The 21,651-nt window shown below is 37.9% G+C and overlaps 1 protein-coding gene and 1 pseudogene across 1 annotated transcript in view; both read left to right on the top strand.

The window, feature by feature from the left end:
- Positions 1–21,651, top strand: part of FAM124A (family with sequence similarity 124 member A) — a 113,139-nt gene that overhangs the window by 74,649 nt on the left and 16,839 nt on the right. The gene's annotated exons all lie outside the window — the stretch shown is intronic.
- LOC132002778 (ADP-ribosylation factor-like protein 8B) lies at positions 19,825–20,468 on the top strand (annotated as a pseudogene).

The raw sequence follows: 21,651 nt of genomic DNA, 5'->3' as shown, positions 1-21,651 counted from the left end.
GTCTCTGTGGATAAGTCAGCTGCCAATCTAATATTTTTACCATTGTATGTTACAGACTTCTTTTCCCGGGCTGCTTTCAGGATTTTCTCTTTGTCACTGAGACTTGTAAATTTTACTATTAGGTGACGGGGTGTGAGCCTATTCTTATTGATTTTGAGGGGCATTCTCTGAACCTCCTGAATTTTGATGCTCGTTCCCTTTGCCATTTTGGGGAAATTCTCCCCAATAATTCTCTCCAGTATACCTTCTGCTCCCCTCTCTCTTTCTTCTTCTTCTGGAATCCCAATTATTCTAATGTTGTTTCGTCTTATGGTGTCACTTATCTCTCGAATTCTCCTCTCGTGGTCCAGTAGCTTTTGTCCCTCTTTTGCTCAGCTTCTTTATTCTCTATCATTTGGTCTTCTATATCACTAATTCTTTCTTCTGCCTCATTTATCCTAGCAGTGAGAGCCTCCATTTTTTATTGCACCTCATTAATAGCTTTTTTTATTTCAACTTGGTTAGATTTTAGTTCTTTTATTTCTCCAGAAAGGGCTTTTATATCTCTTGAGAGGGTTTCTCTAATATCTTCCATGCCTTTTTCGAGCCCAGCTAGAACCTTGAAAATTGTCATTCTGAACTCTAGATCTGACATATTACCAATGTCTGTATTGATTAGGTCCCTAGCCTTCGGTACTGCCTCTTGTTCTTTTTTTTGTGTTGAATTTTTCCGTCTTGTCATTTTGTCCAGATAAGAGTATATGAAGGAGCAAGTAAAATACTAAAAGGGTGGCAACAACCCCAGGAAGATATGCTTTAACCAAATTAGAAGAGATCCCAAATCGTGAGGGGGGAGAAAGGGGATAAAAAGAGGTTCAAAAAGGAAGAAAGAAAAAAGAAAAAAAAAAGAAAAGAAAAGAATTTAAAAAAGAAAAAAATATATATATTAGATAAACTAGTTAAAAAACATTAAAAAAGAAAAAGGTAAAAGTTAAAAAAAAATTAACCAGAAGGCGAGAAAAAAAACAAAAAATGAAAAAGAAAAAAATTAAATTAACTGCAAGACTAAAAAAAAAAAAATCACAGGGAAAAAGCCATGAGTTCCGTGCTTTGCTTTCTCCTCCTCTGGAATTCTGCTGCTCTCCTTGGTATTGAAACCGCACTCCTTGGTAGGTGAAGTTGGTCTCGGCTGGATTTCTTGTTGATCTTCTGGGGGAGGGGCCTGTTGTAGTGATTCTCAAGTGTCTTTGCCCCAGGCGGAATTGCACCGCCCTTATCAGGGGCCGGGGTGAGTAATCCGCTTGGGTTTGCTTTCAGGAGCTTTTGTTCCCTGAGCGCTTTCCGTAGAGTTCCGGAGGACGGGAATACAAATGGCGCATAGTGTAACTAAGTAGTCTAGTTTCAGTCTTTTGCATGCAGCTGTCAAGTATTCCCAATACCATTTGTTGAAGAGACTTTTTCCCATTGCATATTTTTGCCACCTGTGTCAAAGATTAATTGACCATATAATCATGGGTTTAGGTCTAGGCTTTTTATTCTGTTCTGTTTTCTATGTATCTCTTTTTGAGCTAGTACCTTACTGTTTTGATTATGTCAGCTTTGTAGTATCTCAAAATTGAGAATTGTGACACTTCCAGCTTTGTTTTTCTTTTTCAAGACTGCTTTGGCTCTTCAGGATCTTTTGTGGTTCCATACAAATTTAAGGTTGTTTATTCTAGTTCTGTGAAAAATGCTGTTGGTATTTTGATAGAGATTGCATTCTATCTATAGATTGCTTTGGGTAGTATGGACATTTTAACAATATTTATTCTTTCAATCCATGAGCATGGAATATCTTTCCATTTATGTCATCTTCAGTTTCATCAGTGTTCTATAGTTTTCCGAGTACAAGTGTTTCACCTCCTCGGTTAAGTTTATTCCTAGGTATTTTTTTGATGCAATGTAAATGAGATTGTTTTCTTGATTTCTCTTTCTGCTGCTTCATTATTAGTATATAAGAGGCAACAGATTTCTATACATTGATTTTATATCCTGTGACCTGAACTTACTGACTTCATTCATCAGCGTTAGCAATTTTTTGGTGAAGCCCTTTGGGTTTTCTATATATAGTATCATTTCATCTGAAAATAGTGAGTTTTACTTCTTCCTTACCATTTGGATGCCTTTGATTCCTGTTTCTTGTCTAACTGCTGTGCCTAGGACTTCAGTACTATGTTTAATAAAAGTGGTAGGAGTGAACATCTTTGTCTTGTTCCGGACCTTAAGGGGAAAAGTTCTCAGTTTTCCACCATTGAATAAAATGTTAGTTGTGGGTTTTTCCAAGATGGCCTTTATTATGTTGAGGTATGTTCCCTCTAAATCTATTTTGTTGAGAGTTTTTATCATGAATGGATGTTGTACTTTGTCAAATGCTTTTTCTGTGTCTTTTGAAACAATCATATGTTCTTTATATTTTTCTTTATTGATGTGGTATATCGCATTGATTGATTTGCAAATATTGAACCACCCAAGCAACCTGGGAATAAATCCTTCTTGATCATTGTGAATGATTCCCTTAAATATATTGTTGGGTTCAGTTTGCTAATATTTTGTTGATGATATTTGCATCTATGCTCATCAGAGATATTTACCTATAGTTCTTTTTTATAGTGTCTTTATCTGGGTTTGATATCGGGGTAATGCTGGCCTCATAGAATGAACTTGGTAGTTTTCCTTCCTCTTCTATTTTTTGGAGTAGTTTGACCTCTTCTTTTAATGTTTGGTAGAATTCACCTGTGAATCCATCTGCTTCTGGACTCTTGTTGGTTGGGAGGTTTTTTTTATTATGGATTCAATCTCCTTGCTGGTATTAATCAATTCAAATTTCATCTTTCTTCCTGATTCAGTTTTAGGAGGTTATATGTTTTTAGGGGTTTATCCATTTTGTTCTAGGTTGTCCAATATGTTGGCATATAGTTTTTATAATCCTTTGTATATCTGTGGTATTGGTTATTATTTCTTGGCTTTCATTTCTGATTTTGCTTGAGCATGCTCTCTCTCTTTGTGATAAGTATGGCTAAAGGTTTATCAATTTTGTTGATCTTTGCAAATAACCAGCTCCTGGTGTCATTGATCTATTTTTTTAAATTTCTATTTCATTTATTTCTACTCTAATATTTTTTTTTATTTTTTTAAATCATATTTAAATTCAATTAGTTAATATTTGGTATATCATTGGTTTCAGCCGTAGAGTTCAGTTATTCATCTGTTGCATGTAACACCCAGTGCTCATTTTATCACATGCCTCCCTAATGTCTATTACCCAATTGCCCCATTCCCCTGCTCACCTTCCCTCCAGTAGCCCTCAGTGTTTCCTATAGTTAAGAGACATAAGACACCATAAGAATATGGTGTCTCCTTCTCTGATCTCAACTTACTTTATTTTTCCCTCCTTTCCCTTATGATCCTATTGTTTCTTTTTTCAAAATATTTCTTTCTTTCTTTCTTTTTTTCTTTCTTTCTTATCAGAGAGAGAGAAAAAAAAACACGTGTAGGGGGAGCTTCAGAAGCAGAGGGAGAAGCAGGCTCCCCACTAAGCAAGGAGCCCAATGCGGGACTCAATCCCAGGATCCTGGGACCATGACCTGAGCCAAAGGCAATCATTTAACCAGCTGAGCCACCCAGGCATCTCTATCCTGTTTTGTTTCTTAATATCCACATATGAGTGAAATCATATAATTGTCTTTCTCTGATTGACTCATTTCACTTAATGTAATATCCTCTAGTTCAATCCATGTTATTGCAAATGGTAGGGTTTCATTTTTTTGATGGATGAGTAATATTCCAGTGTGAGTGTGTGTGTGTGTGTGTGTGTGTGTACACATATATCTTCTTTATCCATTCATCTGACAATGGACATCTTAGCTCTTTCCATAGTTTGGCCATTGTGGACATTGCTGCTATGAACATTGGGGGCAGGTGCCTCTTCACATCCCTATGTTTGTATCTTTTGGGTAAATACCTAGTAGTGCAAATGTTGGGTCATAAGGTAGCTCTACTTTCAACTTTTTGAGGAACCTCCATACTGTTTTCCAGAGTGGCTATACTTGCTTGCATTCTCACCAGCAGTGTAGGAGGGTGCCCCTTTCTCCACATCCTTGCCAACATCTGTTGTTTCCTGACTTGTTAATTTAAGCCATTCTGACTGGTGTGACATGGTATCTCATTGTGGTTTTGATTTGTATTTCCCTGTTGCCAAGTGATGTGGAGCATTTTTTTCATGTGTCTGTTGGCCATTTGTATGTCTTCTTTGGAGACATGTCTGTTCATATCTTCTGCCAATTTCGTGACTGGATTGTTTGTTTTTTGGGTGTTTAGTTTGATAAGTTCTTTGTAGATTTTTGGATATGGGCCCTTTATCTGATGAGACATTTGCAAATATCTTCCCTATTCTGTAGGGAGTCTTTCGATTTTATCAATGGTCCCCTTTGCCGTGCAAAAGCTTTTTATCTTGATGAAATCACAATAGTTCATTTTTGCCTTTGTTTCCCTTGCCTTTGGAGATATATCTAGAAAGAAATTGCTGCAGCCTAGGTTGAAGAGGTTGCTGCTTGTGTTCTCCTTTAGGATTTTGATGGATTTCTGCTCACATTTGGTTCTTTCATCCAGTTTGAGATTATTTTTGTGTACGGTGTAAGCAAATGGTCCAGTTTCATTCTTTTTTTTTTTATTAACATATATTGTATTATTTGCTTCAGGGGTACAGGTCTGTGAATCATCAGTCTTACATAATTCACAGCACTCACCATAGTACATACCCCCCACAATGTCCATCACCCAGGCACCCTTTCCCTCCCTCCACCCTCCAGCAGTCCTCAGTTTGTTTCCTGAGATTAAGAGTCTCTTATGGTTTGTACCCCTCCCTGGTCCCATCTTGTTTCATTTTTCCCTCCCTTCCCCCCACAAGCCCCCACCCTGCCTCTCAAATTCCTCATAGCAGAGAGATAATATGATAATTGTCTTTCTCTGATTGGCTTATTTCTCTTAGCATAATACCCTCTAGTTCCATCCACGTCATTGCAAGTGGCAAGATTTTGGTTTTTTGATGGCCGCATAGTATTCCATTGCATATATATGTATATATCACATCTTATTTATCCATTCTTCTGTTGATGGACATCTAGGTTCTTTACACAAGCAGCTCAGTTGGGAAAGTGTTAGACTGAAGATCTAACGGTCCCTGGTTCAATCCTGGGTTTTGGCAGTCGTTTTAGATGCCACCATCAGTGGCATCCCCTCTCACTAGATGGCACCAGTCTAATTACAATAGTTTCATTCTTCATTTTCCTGGATATGTGGCTGTCCAATTTTCCCAGCACCATTTGTTAAAGAGGCTGTCTTTTTTCCATTGCATATTCTTTCCTGCTTTGTCAAAGATTAGTTGACCATAGAGTTGAGGGTCCATTTCTGAGTTTTCTTTTCTGTTCCATTGATCTGTGTGTCTGTTTTTTTTGTGCCAATACCATACTGTCTTGAGGATTACACCTTTGCAATAGAGCTTGAAGTCCAGAATTGTGATGTCACCAGCTTTGGTTTTCTTTTTCAACATTCCTCTGGCTAGATCACTGGTCTTTTCTGGTTCCTTACAAATTTTAGGATTATTTGTTCCACCTCTGTGAAAAATGTCGATGATATTCTGATAGGGATTGCACTGAATGTATAGATTGCTCTGGGTAGCATAGACATTTTAACAATATTTGTTCTTCAAATCCATAAGCATGAAATGTTTCTTTGTATCTTCCTCAATTTCTTTCATATGCATTCTATAGTTTTCAGAGTATAGGCCCTTTACCTCTTTGGTTAGGTTTATTCATAGGTATTTTGTGATTTTTGGTGAATTTGTAAATGGAATCGATTCCTTAATTTCTCTTTCTTTTCTCATTGTTAGCATGTAGAAATGCAACTGATTTCTGTGCATTGATTTTATACCCTGCCAATGAATTCCTATATGAGTTCTAGCAGTTTTGGGGTGGAGCCTTTTGGGTTTTCCACAGAGTGTCATGTCATCTCCAAAGAGTCAGAGGTAAGAATTTGACTACTTCTTTGCTGATTGGGATGCCTTTTATTTCTTTTTGTTTTCTGATTGCTGAGACAAATACTTCCAGTACTATGTTGAACAACAGTGGTGAGGTGGACAGCCCGGTCATGTTCCTAAATTCATATCTTTCAATAATTACTCTGAATGTAAATGGATTAAATGGGCCAATCAAAAGACATAGAGTATCAGATTGGATGATAAAACAACACCTACCAATATGTGCCTATAAAAGACTCATTTTAGACCCCAAAACACCTCCAGACTGGAAGGGGTTTAAAACCATTTATAATGCTAATGGACATCAAAAGAAAGCTGGGGAAGCAATCCTTATATCACACAAATTAGATTAAGCCAAAGACTGTAATAAAAGATGAAGAGGAACAGTATATCATAATTAAAGGGGCTATCCAACAAGAAGATCTAACAACTGTAAATATTTATGCCTAATTAATAAATAATTGGGCATAATATAATAAATATTTATAATATTAATATATTATAATTTTATTATAATTTTGCTGTTATAATTAATATTAATATAATTAATAAAAATTAATAAGAAATTTAAAGAAACACCTTGTTAATAATACAATAATACTAGGGGACTTTAACACCCCCCTCACTGAAATGGACAGATCATCTAAGCAGAAGATCAAACAAGGAAACTAGGGCTTTAAATGACACACTGGACCAGATGGACTTCACAGGTATATTCAGAGCATTTCATCCTAAAGCAACAGATGCACATTCATCTCAAGTGCACATGGAACATTCTCCAGAATAGATCACATCCTGGGTCACAAATCAGGTCTCAACCGATATCTAATTTTTTTATTTCCTTCTTTCTACTGGTTTTGAGCTTTCTTTGTTCTTTTTCTAGCTCCTTAGGTGTAAAGTTAGATTATTTATTTAAGATTTTTCTTACTTCTTGAGGTAGGCATGTATTGCTATAACCTTCCCTCTTTAAAATAGTTTTTGCTGCATCCCAAAGATTTTGGACCATTGTGTTTTCATTTTCATTTGTTTCCATGTATTTTTTTTATATCTTCTTAGAGTACTTGGTTGACCCATTCATGTTTAACAGCATGTTATTTAAATTCTATGTATTTGTGTTACTTTCAGATTTTTTCTTGTGGTTGATTTCTAGTTTCATAGCATTGTGGTCAGAGAAAATATATGGTGTGACTTCAATCTTTTTTAATTTGTTGAGACTTATTTTGTAGCCTAATATATGATCTAGTTTCGGAGAACGTTTCAAATGCACTTGAAAGAATGTGTATTCTGCTGTTTGGGGATGGAATGTTCTGAATATATCTGTGATGTCCCTTTGGTCCAGCATGTCATTCAATGCCATTGTTTCCTTGTTGATTTTCTGTTTAGATGATCTGTCCATTGATATAAGGGAGTGTTAAAGTCCACTACTATTATCATATTATCATGGATTACTTCCTTTGTGTTTGTTATTAACTGCTTTGTTTTTGGGTGCTCCCATGTTGTGTGCATAAATATTTACAGTTGTCATATTTTCTTGTTGGATTGTTTCCTTTATGATAATATCCTTCTTTGTTTCTTGTTAGTCTTTGTTTGGCAGTCTATTCTGTTCAATATAAGTATTGATACCCTGGCTTTCTTTTCACATCCGTTTGCAAGATAAATGCCTATCCACCCCCTCACTTTCAATCTGCAGGTGTCTTTTTAGGTCTGAAATGGGTCTCTTGCAGGCAACATACAGAGGAGTCTTGTTTTGTTTTGTTTTTAATCCATTCTGTCACCCTGTGTCTTTTGATTAGCATGTTTAGTCCATTTACATTCAAAGTAATTACTGATAGCTTTGTATTTATTACCATTTTGTTACTTGCTTTATGATTGATTTTGTAGTTCTTTGTTCCTTTCTTACCTTTCTCTCCTCTCTCATGATTAGTTGGCTTTTTATTGACATATTTGGATTACTTTCTCTTTATTTTTTGCATAGCTATTACTGGTTTTTGATTTGTGGTTACCATTATGTTTGTATATAACATCATCTGCATATAGCAGAAGTTGATGGTGGTTTAAATTTCAACCCATTCTTTACCTCTCTCCCCCACCCCACTCCCTTTTAGGTATATGGTATCATACTTTACATCTTTTTATTTTGTGAGTCCCTTGACTCACTTTTTACGATTTACTTATTTTTACTGATTGTGTTCTTCCTGCTTTTCTTACTCTTATTTACGGTCTTTGCTTTCACTCAAAAAGTTCCCTTTAACATTTTTTTTTTCCCTTTAACATTTTTTGTAGGACTGATTTAGTGGTCATGAATTCCTTCAACTTTTTTTTTCTGTCATCTGCTCAGCTTGGTGACTTTCAGATACTCTGTCCTCTGGTTCACTGATTCATTCTCCTACTTGCTTTAGTCTATTTATCCCATCTAATGTGTTTTTTTATGTCTTTGTTAAGGGTCTCACTGATGTCCTCCACTTTTCTCAAGTCCAGTGAGTATCTTTATGATCATTACCTTAAATTCTCTGTCAGGCATATTACTTAGCTTCATTTTATTTAGGTCTCTTGCTATGATTTTGTTTTCTTTCATTTGGGACATATTTCTGTGTCTCCTCATTTTGTCTGACTCTGTGTCTGTTTCTGTGTGTTAGTAAAGTGAGCTACAACTCCCACTCCTGAAAGTAGTGGCCTGCGATGGTCCTCTGTTGCCCTGCGGTGCAATGTCCTTTGTTCCCTAGAACCTGGTGCTTCAGTGCTCTCCCCTCTGTGTGTTGCCTGTGCCCTCCTTTTGTGGCTGAGGCATTTTAATCTTCAGTCATCTGTAATGGCTCTCTTTGCCTGTTGGGGGCAGGGGTTGGTTCCTGTGTTAGTGGGCCAGCTTGGGGCCACCTTTGGGCCACCTTTGACAAGTCAGAACAGGCATTTGCCAGAAATGAAGCAGCACCAAACTGCAGGGTACTTTCCTTGTGTTGTCCCTTGAGAAGCTTTTGTTGGTGAGTGGGGCCTATAGTCAGACCAGCTATCTGCCCTTCCACCCACTGCTGGAGCCACAGTCTGGCTGATGTGTGTGATAATCTTTCCCTCTCCTTGGGGTAGGAGTCACTTGGGATTGGTGCTAGCCTCTATCAGGACGGCTTTCAGGCTTGCTAAGTAGATAAGCCTGGAGCACTGCTGTGGATAGACTGCAACTAGGAGTCTATGGAAGAGGACGAATCTTCAGCATGTGCGATGGCAGGATACACAGTGTTAGGAAGGTTTGCACTGGTCTCCAGGAGAGAAACCTACAGCACTGGGACTGAAGCAGGGCTGTCTAGGGCGGGCAGATCCATTGAAGTATAGGGAGTAAAGAAGAAAGTGTGGTGTTAGCAAGTTAGGTGGCAAGTGTTAGTGCCACACTGGTTCCTGAGGTAGCCATTTGTTTATGTTGGGGGGGTGGGCAGAGGAGGAAAAGGGTACCTTCCAGCTCCATTGTTCTGGAAGAATCTCCCAGTGATCTCTGACCCTCTAGGACAGGCTCTGAAATTAGTAAATGACCCTCACTCTTGTATACCCCAGGTGTTTTTCAAACTGCTGTTTCTATGCTGTATCTCCACAGGGTGTTTTTTGTGCTATTTCCTCTTGCCCTACCAGCTCTCCCATAGCTGAGCCTGCTGATTTTTAAAATTCCAGTTTTTAAGTCTTGCTGATTGTAAGAACTCATGAAATTCAGCCCTTCTTGTTTTTAAAGCCAAATGTTACGGATCTTCATCCTCCCGGCACAGGCTCACTGGTGTGATAAGCAGTTTCTCCAGTTTGAGTCCATGGGTCTCTCCCTCTCATAGACCATATAGTTCAGTTAGCTCCCCAGTGTGTCTCCTACCCTTCCTACCCTCCTCAGTGTGGCCTCTTCTTTACATTTATTTGTGGGGTTCCTTCTGCCAGTCTTCAGGTCATTTTCTAAGTTACTTACATTGATGTGAGTGTTATCTAATTGTGAACGTGGACAAGGTGAGCTTAGGGTCCTCCTACTCTATCAACTGTTCAGCAAAAGAAAAGGGTTTTTAAAATTTTTTTTATTATGTTCAGTTAGCCACTGTATAGTACATCATTAGTTTTTGATGTAGTATTCAAAGATTCTTTAGTTATATATAACACATAGTGCTCATCATAACAGGTGCCCTCCAGGATACCCATCACCCTGTTACCCCTCCCCACTCCTCCTCTCTGAAACACTGAGAAACAGCGTCCATAGTGCCCCGTGGCTCATCTCCCTCTCTGATTTCTCCCCATTCAGATTTCCCTGCCTTCCCTTATGGTCCTCCATACTATTGCTTACGTTTCTCATATGAGTGAATCCATACAATAATTGTCTTTCTCTGTTTGACTTACTTTACTTAGCATAATCTTCTCCAGTTCATTCCATGTTGATGCAAATGGTGGGTATTTATCCTTTCTGATGGCTGAGTAATAGTCCATTGTATATATGTTCCACATCTTCCGTATCCATTCATCTGCTGAAGGGCATCTTGGCTCCTTCCACAGTTTGGCTATTATGGACATTGCTGCTATGAACTTTGAGGGGCTTGTGCCCCTTCTTTTCACTACATCTGTATCTTTGGGGTAAACACGTAGTAGAGCAATTGCTGGGTTGTAGGGAAGCCCTATTTTTAACATCTTGAACCTTCATACTGTTTTCCAGAGTGGCTGTACCAGTCTGCATTCCCACCAAGAGTGTGAGAGAGTTTCCCTTTCTCTGCATCCTTGCCAACTTTAATTATTTCCTGTTTTTTTTAATTATTTCCTGTGTAACGTGGTATCTCAGTGTGGTTTTGATTTTGCCAAGTGATGTGGAGCATTTTTCATGTGTCTGCTAGTCATTTGTATGTCTCCTTTAGAGAAATATCCACTCATGTCTTCTGCCCATTTTTTGACTGGGTTATTTGTTTTTTGAGTGTTGAGTTTAAGAAGTTCTTTATAGATCCTGGATATCAGCCCTTTGTCTGTAGTGTTATTTGCAAATATCTTCTCCCATTCATTGGGTTGTCTCTTAGTTTTGTTGACTATTTCCTTTGTCGTGTAGAAGCTTTTTATCTTGATGAAATCCCAGAAGTTCATTTTTGCTTTTGTTTCCCTTGCCTTTGGAGAAGTGTTTTGAGAGAAGTTTCTGTGCCCAGTGTCAAAGAGGTTACTTCCTATGTTCTCCTCTAGGAATTTGATGGATCCCTGTCTCACATTGAGATCTTTCATTCATTTTGAGTTTATCTTTGTGTGTGGTGAAAGGGAATGGTCCAGTTTCATTCTTCTATATGTAGCTGTTCATTTTTCCCAGCACCATTTATGGAAGAGACAGTTTTTTTCCATTGGATATTTTTTCCTGATTTGTCAAAGATTAGTTGACCATAGAATTGAGGGTCCATTTCTGGAGTCTTTCTTCTGTTCCATTAGTCTGTGTGTCTGTTTTTGTGCTGATACCATGCTGTCTTGGTGATCACAGCTTTGTAGTATAGTTTGAAGTCAGGCAACATGATGTCCCCAGCTTTGATTTTCTTTTTCAACCTTCCCTTGGTGATTCAGGGCCTTTATGGTTCCATAAAAATTTTAGGGTTGTTTGATCTAGCTCCTTGAAGAATGCCAATAGTATTTTAATAGGGGTGGCATTGAAAGTGTAAATTTCCCTGAGCAGGATAGACATTTTAACAATGTTTTTCTTCCAATCTATGATCATGGACTGTTTTTCCATCTTTTTGTGCCTTCCTCAATTTCTTTCATAAGTGTTCTATAGTTTCTAGAGAATGGATCCTTTACCTCTTTGGTTAGGTTTATTCCTAGGTATTTTATGGTTTTTGTTGCGATTGCAAATGGAATTGATCCCTTAATTTCTCTTTCTACAGTTACATTGTTAGTGTATAGAAAAGCACAGAATCCTGAAAATACATACTTTCGGCAGCCATAAAATTAAGTATGAGTCCCAGGCATAGGAAACATAAAGCTAGGCATAAGAGTAGATCAGGAAATTGGCCTAAAACAGTAGGCCCTCATCTGGGTTCATAATAAAATCAACTTGGAAGTTTTTCAACTGATTCCCACACCAGAGATTGTTTCAGTTGCTCTAGAGTGGGATATTTTTTTAAAGCTTCCCAAGTAATTCTTATGAGCTGCAAGGTTATAAACTGACCTATTGTATTATACAATAAATTCTGCTTTCATTTTTGTTGCTTTCAGCATGATTTTAAGACAGCCTGGGTTTTGAGGACTATTCTGTCAAATAAGTGTATTTTTTTTTTAATCTGTACTGGAAAACACATGTATTCAGTGATCCTGATGGTGGTGGTTGGAGGGGGGGTGTGGCAGTTGCAAAGTTGAGAATGGCCAGGAAAGAACCAACATGACCAGCAGTAGTCTGGCAATAATATATATTGCCAAGTCCACTGGGAGGTTTTGAAGATGGTTTGTAGACATGACTCCGTGTTGCCTTATTTTAGGTGTAGTTCCTTGTCAGATATGGGCAACTAAGTCAGACTTGAAATACCACTGCCTTTCACTTTTGATCATTCCTTCTTACTGATTTATGTTAGAAAGTGGTGAGGAGCACAGAGTCATCCATGAATAACACATAATAATATCTATGAATAACACAGAATTATCCCTGAATTGTTGATTAGAGTCCAGGCCAAATACAAAGAAGAAAAACAAAGAGAAACAAAGAAGTACCCCACACTTTAAGTTCAGAGAAACTCCAACTGTGAGACCAGCCATTTCCCTCTTCAAGGGATCCTGGGTGCCCCAGTTCAGCAGGACTGGAATTCCTTCCACTGCCATCTCCATAGAGGAGCACTGGGGCCATGTCAGGTCAATAGGGGACAACACAGCCCCTCTGTTCCCTACAAGATCAAGGGTCCACTAACTGTACTCCCTACCTGCCTAAATAGTCTCCTGTTTTTATCATTCTGAGCCACTGAATGGCCAAGACTTGATGTTTCAGACCCAGTCTTGCCTTGAGGAAGGAGGCAGGAGGAAGATGACCAAGGGAGATGAACCAGAGTGCATGCAGTATTTCTGGCTTTGGTGAGGGGCTGGTAAAATTGGATAATTGGCTTAAAAGTCTGTATGAAATGCTTTTTTGACAGGATTCAGCAAAGCAGAACCATAGGCCAAATTTGGCCTGCTACCTATTTTTGTAAATAAACTTTTATTCTAACATATACATACAGCCTTTGAACCCCAAATCAGCCATCTCTTCCTCTTTGATCGTGGTTTATGACTCTTTCAAGTATTGTTGAAATCAGTTTTGAGGAATATTTTATCCATGTTCATTAGGGATACTGGTCTATGATTTTCTTTTCTTCTAGTGCCCTTATCTGATTTAGTATCAGGGTAATACTGGCCTCATAAAATGAGTTTGGAAGTGTTCCCTCCTCTCCTCTTTTCTGAAAGAGTTTAAGTCTTCCTCAGATGTTCTGTAGAATTTACTAGTGAAGCCATCTGGTTCCAGACTTTTTTATTTGAATCACTAATCAAAAATCTCCAGTCTCTTTGCCAGTAATTTCTTCATGATTCAATCATGGTAGATTGGATATTTCTAGTAATATATCAATTTTAACACCTCTTCTTTCACTTGTTTTGAGTTCTTTCTGTGGTGAGTCTAGCCAAAGGTTTGTCAATTTTATTTATCTTACAAAAACTACTCTTGGTTTCATTGATTTTTTCCTATTAACTTTTCAGTCACTGTTTCATTTATTTCTGCCCTGATCTTTCTTTCCTTCTGCTTTTGGTGTTAGCTTGTTGTTTTTCCAGTTCTTGAGGTTAGAGGGAGATTGGTTGAGATCTTTTTCATTTCTTGATGTGGGCATTTATTGCTCTGAACTTTTAGTACAGCTCTTGCTGCATCCGAGAAGTTTTGCTATGTTGTATTTCCATTTTCAGTTGTGTGTATATATATATATATATTTTTTTTTTTACTTCCTTTTTGGTTTCTTTTTTGACCAATTGGTTTTTCATGCATATGTTAATCTCCACAATTGTGAATTTTCCATCTTCCCTCCTACTACTGTTTTCTAGTTTTATACCATTATGGTCAGAAAAGATAGTTGGTATCATTTACTCTTAAGTTTGGTAAGTAATTTTTTGTGACCTATCATGTGATCTATCCTAAAAAATGTTTTGTGTGCACTTGAGAAGAATATGTCTTCTGCTGCTGTTGGGTAGAATGTTCTCTATATGTCTACTATGTCTGGTCTAAGGGAAATGGATTTGATAACCAAACCAAATTTGATTTGGTTATCAAATCCATTTCCCTATTGATTTTTTGTCTGGTTTATCTATTGTTGAAGTAGCATAGTGAAGTCCTCCACTATTATTGCATTGCTGTTTATTTCTCCCTTCAGATCTGTTAACAATTAGTTTTTTTAGGTGCTCCCATATTGGGTGCATAGATAGAATTGTATATCTTCCTGATAATTGACCTCTTTATCATTAGATAATTACATTCTTTGTCTCTTGTTATAATTTTTGACATAATGTTTATTTTGTCTCATTTAATTACCTCTGCTCTTTCGGTTTCCATTTGCTTGCAATGTCTTTTTCCATCCCTTTACGTTCAGCCTATGAGTGTCCTTACTGCTTAAGTGAATCCTATGTAGACAGCATACAGATGGATTTTTCCCCCCACTGTCCCTTAATTGGAGAATTTTGTCCTTTTAAAATAATTATTGATAAATAAGGATGTGCTATAGCCATTTTGTTCATTGCTTTCTGGTTGTTTTATAGTTCCTTTCTTGCTGTCATTTTTTGTAGTGCTTTGCTCTAGTTCTTTCTCCTTATCATTTGTGTATCTGAGGATTTTTTTTTTTCTTTGAACACTTTGAATATATCACCCCACTCTCTCCTCACTTGTAAGGTTTCTGCCAAAAGCCTTGTGGGGATTTCTTTGTATGTAATGGTTCTTTTACCTCTTGCTGGTTTAAAGTTTCTTTGTTTTTGATTTTTCAGAGGTTGATTATGAGGTGTCTTGGTGAAAATTGATCTTTGAGCTTCCTGTGCTGGATGGCCATATGCCTCCCCAGTTTGGGGGAATTTCAGCCATTTAAGTTTCCTCTTCCTTTCTCCCTCTCTTATCCTTATTTTGGAAGTCCCAAAAAGATATTTTTTTTTTTATCTTGCTCCAAAGTGCAAGTAGGATTTTTTCACGCTTTTTCATTCTAATTTCAAAAATGGGATTTTTGCTTAAGTTGATACTTATTATTTCAGTCAGCTGCTTCTAAGATCTGTTCATTGAAGTATGATAAGGAATATTTCTCTTCCGAAATTCCTTACATCAGTGACACTTTATCAAATTGTAACAACCCTTTGTTAATGCAAAAATCAGTTTAGTCTACCCTTTTATTTTTTAGACAATGGTATAGTAATGCATAAGTCATACTGAAAAATAATCAGGGAAGAACATAGAACTTAGGGAAGAATTTAAATTGGGCATGATATGCTCCTTTCATGAATTTTTAGATTTATAGATTCTCTCATTAAAGTTATTTCTCGGATCTATGATCTTGTCTGTTGATCCTCAAATGGATAGCTTTTTGAATATACACCAGGTCAATCAGAACTAACAGTTCCAGGGGGTCATAGTCCCTTTCTATCTAGCATCTTCTGTGATACTTATCCCACTTTCCCAAGAGCTAGTACTGCTATTGAACAAGGTGGTCCCTAAGGCATTTCTTGACTTGAAAATTTTCTTTTTACCATAGATGTTGCTGCCACTTTCTCAAAATATCACGGTCCTTATGATTTTTCCCTATAAAAACCATTTGTGGTTTACAGATATTTGTACATACTTAATATTCCCTTGATAATAAGCACTTTTAGAAGAGATGTATTTTTACCTGACATGTATTTTTGTATTCCTTCATTTGGTAGGAATTTGTTGTGTGCTTATATGTGCCAATATGAACATTTGGGCGGGTATTAGAAGTCATTCAGCCGGGGTGCTAAAAGCCTTACACCAGCAAGTAAAGATTTTGCAGTTAACCCAGTTCCTCTAACTATTCAATGTACATTTCTGCAAAATTTCTATGTTTTGGTAATCTGTAAGGTCAGGTTCATGAAAGGACAAATAGTGGCTTTATTAGATACAAGCTTAGTTCTCTCTCTCATATATGGCAGCCCACAGTTCTCAGGGTTCCAAGTTTTTTTCTGTTTGGTCCCCCACCCTGTGATTCAGAATAGCTGCTAGATGGGTAGCAATAATTTCTTAAAATGCAGCACTGTAAGTACCAGCCTTAAAAGATGAATGTTGATATTTGTAATATGAATATATATATAAAGAATAGGCACTTCACTAAAGCGGATATCCAAGTGGCCATTAAAAATATAAGAAGGTACTCAATATAATCAGTCATCTGGGAAATGCCAGTTTCCCACCACCCATCATTACCTACCAGAATCGCAAAAATTTTAAAGAACAGTAAAACCAAATGTTAATGGGGATGTGAAGCAACTAAAACACAAATTCCTGGTAGAATTATACATTGATATAATCTTATAAAGCTTAAAAATAACTTGCCTTGTGCCCCAGCAATTCCACATAAATATACGCCCAAGAAAAGTAAGTGCACATTGTTCACAAAGGAGGGCAGGTGGCCAGATGAGGGTTCACAACATCGCCTTGAGTTTGGTCTCTGAAGATAGGCAGGTGTCCTCTAAGCAGATAAGCATTTAGAAGAACATGAAGTCATGGAGATAAAAGCCAACCTGATGTTTTGGGGGAAAATGTCAGTTCCAAACAGCTGAACCACATAGATTACAATTCCAGAAAGATACAAGGCTGAAGGAGTAGAGTATTGCAGAGCTTGCTAATGGGTCTGTTCTGCCGGGGGACATGGTCAGATTTGTACTTATCAAGATTGTTCAGATCAGTGCATTGGAGTGAAGTTAGTGAGGCTATGTAACAGGTAGCAGGAGGTTAGATGGATGTTTATCACTTTGCTGCCATTTTGCCAGTTCTGGAGAATAAGTACTTTTCTTATATTCTGCATTATCCTGGTGTGTCATTCTATAAGAAATGAACAGATGAGTGGTTAAGCAAGTCTTTGCTTAAACCATTCTGACAATTTTCAAGTGTCCTATCTAGAAATGTCACTGTTTTCACCAAATGTACACAGGTTTTACCTTACTATGAAACTTGCATTTTTCCTCTAAATTGTCCTTATTTCTAAGGTCCATTAAAAAAAATGGACTTTCAGTTTGAGATGGTGACATAGGAGTATCCCAAATTCACCTCCTTCCATGGACACACTGAATCTACAGCTACATATGAAAAAAAAAAATTCTTCTGAAGGAAACCCCAAAACACCCACATCAAAGTGGGGTAGGGGGGTTGATCCATGATGGCAATGTAGGAAGACCCTGAAATCACCTTCCTCTATGGGCACACCAAATCTGCACTATTTATGAAGCAGTTCCTTCTGAACAACTGAAGACTGGATGAACAGCTTCTATATAACAAAAGACCAAGAACATCAAGAGAGATGGAGGTATGATGGGAACCCCACCCTTGATAATGTACTACCTCTCCCACTTGAGTTCACAAAGAGGCTATGAGCAGAGTCTTCTGTCCAAGGGCACAGGAAGAAAAAAGACTACAGATTAGCAGAGCAACTAGAATATAAAGGAACAAGCCCTAGACACCAGCCAGAATGTGAGGGAGCTGCTGAGACTCTCTGGGTCTAAGAAGTGGACAAGCACTATGGTTTAAATTCCCCACCCCCAAGCTTGACAGTATGGGTAGAAACAGGGTTCAGGTGCCCCAGACAGCCTGTCTACCTCAGTGACTTCCAGGCTCCTAACCCACACCCAGCTGTTCCACCAAGATGGCATCAGTACAGTGCTGCTTACACCAGGATACCCCTGCGCAGCACTTACTACATCTCCAGTCATTGCAGGAAGGTAGCACAAGCAACCTGGAATACTCCAGACTCATACCATTTCAGCTTCAGATGGCTTGCTAAGGTACCCCCAGCACAGAGTGCTCTGGAACGTGCTCATGCTTGCCTCAGTTCTAGCCACAGTGCCAGAGCACCCCAGGATCCCCCAGCCTGTACCATATCTCAGATTCAGAGCAGGGAACCTACCGGGCACCCTCCATGTGGAAAGCCTCAGGACATCTTGGTTTGCACCCACTTCACCACCACAGCACCACCACAGAGCACCCTGGGAACCCAGCCCACACAAGCCACAGCTCCAGCCAAAGTTACCAGGCCCACACAGTCTACATAGGGAATGACTATACACAAGACCATTCCTTTGAGTTTTGAAATAGCTGTTCTACCTAATTCATGGAAACAGATCCAGCAAGTCAAGCAATATGAGGAGACTAAAGAACAGGTTTCAAATTTAAAAAAAAAAAAAAAAAAAAGAATCTCAGAAAATTAAATGGAGGTAAACAATATGCCTCATAAAGAGTTTAAAGTACCTACTTGTGATCTCTGTCTCTCAAATAAATAAAAATAAAATCTTTAAAAAAAAGAGTTTAAAGTAGGGATACATAAAGATGCTTGTAGGACTGGAGGGAGAAGGGGAAAAACTCAATGATAACTTCAACAAAGAGATAGAAACCAAGTTGAAGAATACAATAACTGAAAAAAAAATACAATAACTGAAAGAAAAATACACTGGAGGAAATCAATAGTAGATTAGCAGATGCAGAAGAGTGGGAATGGATTAGTGATCTGGAAGGGTAACAGAAAGCACCCAAGCTGAACACCAAAAAGAGAAGAGAATTTTTAAAAGTGTAGATAGATTAAGGGATTTCTTGGATGTCAAGCAAACTAACATTCAATTTATAGAGGGTCCCAGAAGATTAAGAGAGAAAGGTGTAGAAAACTTACCTGAAGAAATAATAGAGATGAACAAGATGAACGCAAAGTGTTCCACGCCATGACATATAATAATAAAAATGCCAAAAGTTGAAGAGTTGCAAGAAAGAAGCAAAAGGGAGACCCTATAAGGCCATTAGCTGACTCTTCAGCAGAAACTGAATGTATCATGTTATTCCCTTCTGGCTTGAAAAGTGCTAAAAGGATAAAAACGTACAACCAAAAATATTCTACCTGGCATAGTTATCATTCCGAATTGGAGAGAGCATGAGTTTCCCAGATTAACAAAAGTTAAAGGAGTTTATCACTACTAAACAAGACTTAAAATGTTAAAGGGATTTCTTTAAGTGGAAAAGGAAAGGCCATAATTAGAAGGAAAGTATAAAATATAACAACATATACATGAAAAAGGGTGGAGAGAGTAAAAAAATTCTTTTAGAATGTGCTCAAACTTAAGGGACCATCCAATTGATATAGACTAGTGTATACTTAGGATAATATATATGAAGCTCCCAGTAACCATAAATCAAAAACCTATAATACATACACACACACACAAGAGAAACCCAATCATAACACTGCAGGAAGTCACCAATCACAAGGAAAGAAACCAAGAGGAGAAAGGAACAGAGAAAGACAACAAAAACAACCAGAAGACAATGAAAACGGTAATAACATACATATCAGTAATTACTTTAAATGTAAATAGTCTAAATGCTCCAATCAAAAAACATAGGGTGAAAGAATAGATTAAAGCAAAAAAAGACCCATCTGTAGGCTACCTACAAGAGACTCATTTCAGATCTACAGCCACCTGAAGACTAAAAGGGAAAGGATGGAAAAAGATATTCCATTCAAATAGCAGCAAAGAAACCAGGGTAGCAATGCTTGTATCAGACATAATAGACATTAAAACAAGGCCAGTGGTGTGCCACGGCCCCGAGGAGCCATTGAGGCCTCAGGACTGAGGCCCGCTCTTGTGGGAGCCGACGCTGCTACTGTCCTCCCGCCCGCCCGTCCATTCTCCCTCCCGCCGGCCATCATGTTGGCACTCATCTCCCACCTGCTGGACTGGTTTTGCTCGCTCTTCTGGAAGGAGGAGATGGCACTGACGCTGGTGGGGCTGCAGTACTCGGGCAAGACCATCTTCATCCATGTCAGCACATCAGGTCAGTTCAGTGAGGATAGGATACCCACAGTGGGCTTTAACATGGGGAAAGTAACTAAAGGTAACATCACAAGAAAGATTTGGGACATAGGAGGACAACCCCAGTTCCGGAGCATGTGAGAACAGTACTGCAGGGGAGTCAATGCCATTGTTTACATGACAGATGCTGCTGATCGTGAAAAGATAGAAGACTCTCAAAATGAACTACATCATCTTCTAGATAAGCCACTATTACAAGGAATTCTAGTGCTAGTACTTGGAAGCAAGAGAGAGCTTCCTAAGACCTTGGATGAGAAACAACAAACTGAAAAAAATGAACCTATCTGTTATTCAGGACAGAGGAATTTGCTGCTACTCAATTTCTTGCAAAGAAAAGGAAAACATAGATATCACACTTCAGTGGCTTATTCAACATTAAAATCTAGAAGAAGCTGAAGCATCTCCTGAAGTCTTCCAGTACTTCCTGGCTATAATCCTAGAATTACTGTCCATTCCCCTGAAGTACTTCCCAGAGTACAGTCCTCCCTAAACCCAAGAAATTGCCTTTCATAAACAAGAGAGTTTATTTCTCTTGTGTACTGCTGAAGATGTGTATCCCTAATCCTTCATAAAGAATCAGCTAGAGTTGTCATGATAAAGTCAGCACACACACAAAAGCTTCTTATACATACTTGTCTTAAACAGTGTATAGAGCCTTTTTTTAAAAAACAAAAAAACACTTGACCATCTTAAATCAAGAAAATTGCATATTTCTGTTCTGGTCTTTCTGGGCCAGATTTATATTGTTTTCAGTAAATGTCTATGAAAATTCATTGTAGAATCCATCCACTTAATACTGATACTGACTTGATAACAACATGAAGTTTCTAGTGCCACACAGTATTTAGAAAACCTTTAGCTTGACTCGTGGGATATTAACATACTGTTTACAAAACTCACAAATGCATGTGAAATCTGTAATCACACCTTAGGAATTTTTAAAAAACTGGTCTGCAAAGCATGACCTGAGGCACCAGATCAGTGTTGTTCTTGTTTTTTACACTGGTGAGATCATATATGAATTCTTAAAACGTCTGCTTTCTGAGAATTCTTCATCACAGATAGCAGTTGGGGATATGAGAGGAACTAAGGCACGCTGTATCTGTCCAGATCCTTAGTTCTCTACTTTTTCTTCTTTTTCTTTTTCTCTTTTTTGGTTGGGGGTGGGGGGGATCAACATACTTTTTTAAAGGGTTGGGAATTGAAGATTTTCTTAAAGGCTTTCATGGATTTAGAGCATTCCAACCAATGTAATAAAATGGGTTAAGAATGTCAAAAAACAAACACTGTAACAAAAGATAAAGAAGGTCATTACATAATTATAAAGGGACCAATTTCAACAAGAGGATATAACAATTATAAATATCTATATAGCCAACACTGGAGCACCTAAATATATAAAGTATCTTTTAACAGACATAAAGAAAAAAACTGACAGAAACACAATAATAGTAGGGACTTTACCACTCCATGTATATCAGTGGATCGATCATACAGGCAGAAAATAAGGAAACAATGTCTTTGAATGACACATTAGACCAAATGGACTTAACAGATATATA

The sequence above is a fragment of the Mustela nigripes genome, chromosome 15 (genome assembly GCF_022355385.1).
Source record: "Mustela nigripes isolate SB6536 chromosome 15, MUSNIG.SB6536, whole genome shotgun sequence".
NCBI classification, from domain to species: domain Eukaryota; kingdom Metazoa; phylum Chordata; class Mammalia; order Carnivora; family Mustelidae; genus Mustela; species Mustela nigripes.
This window is presented reverse-complemented; position numbering and strand designations above follow the sequence as displayed.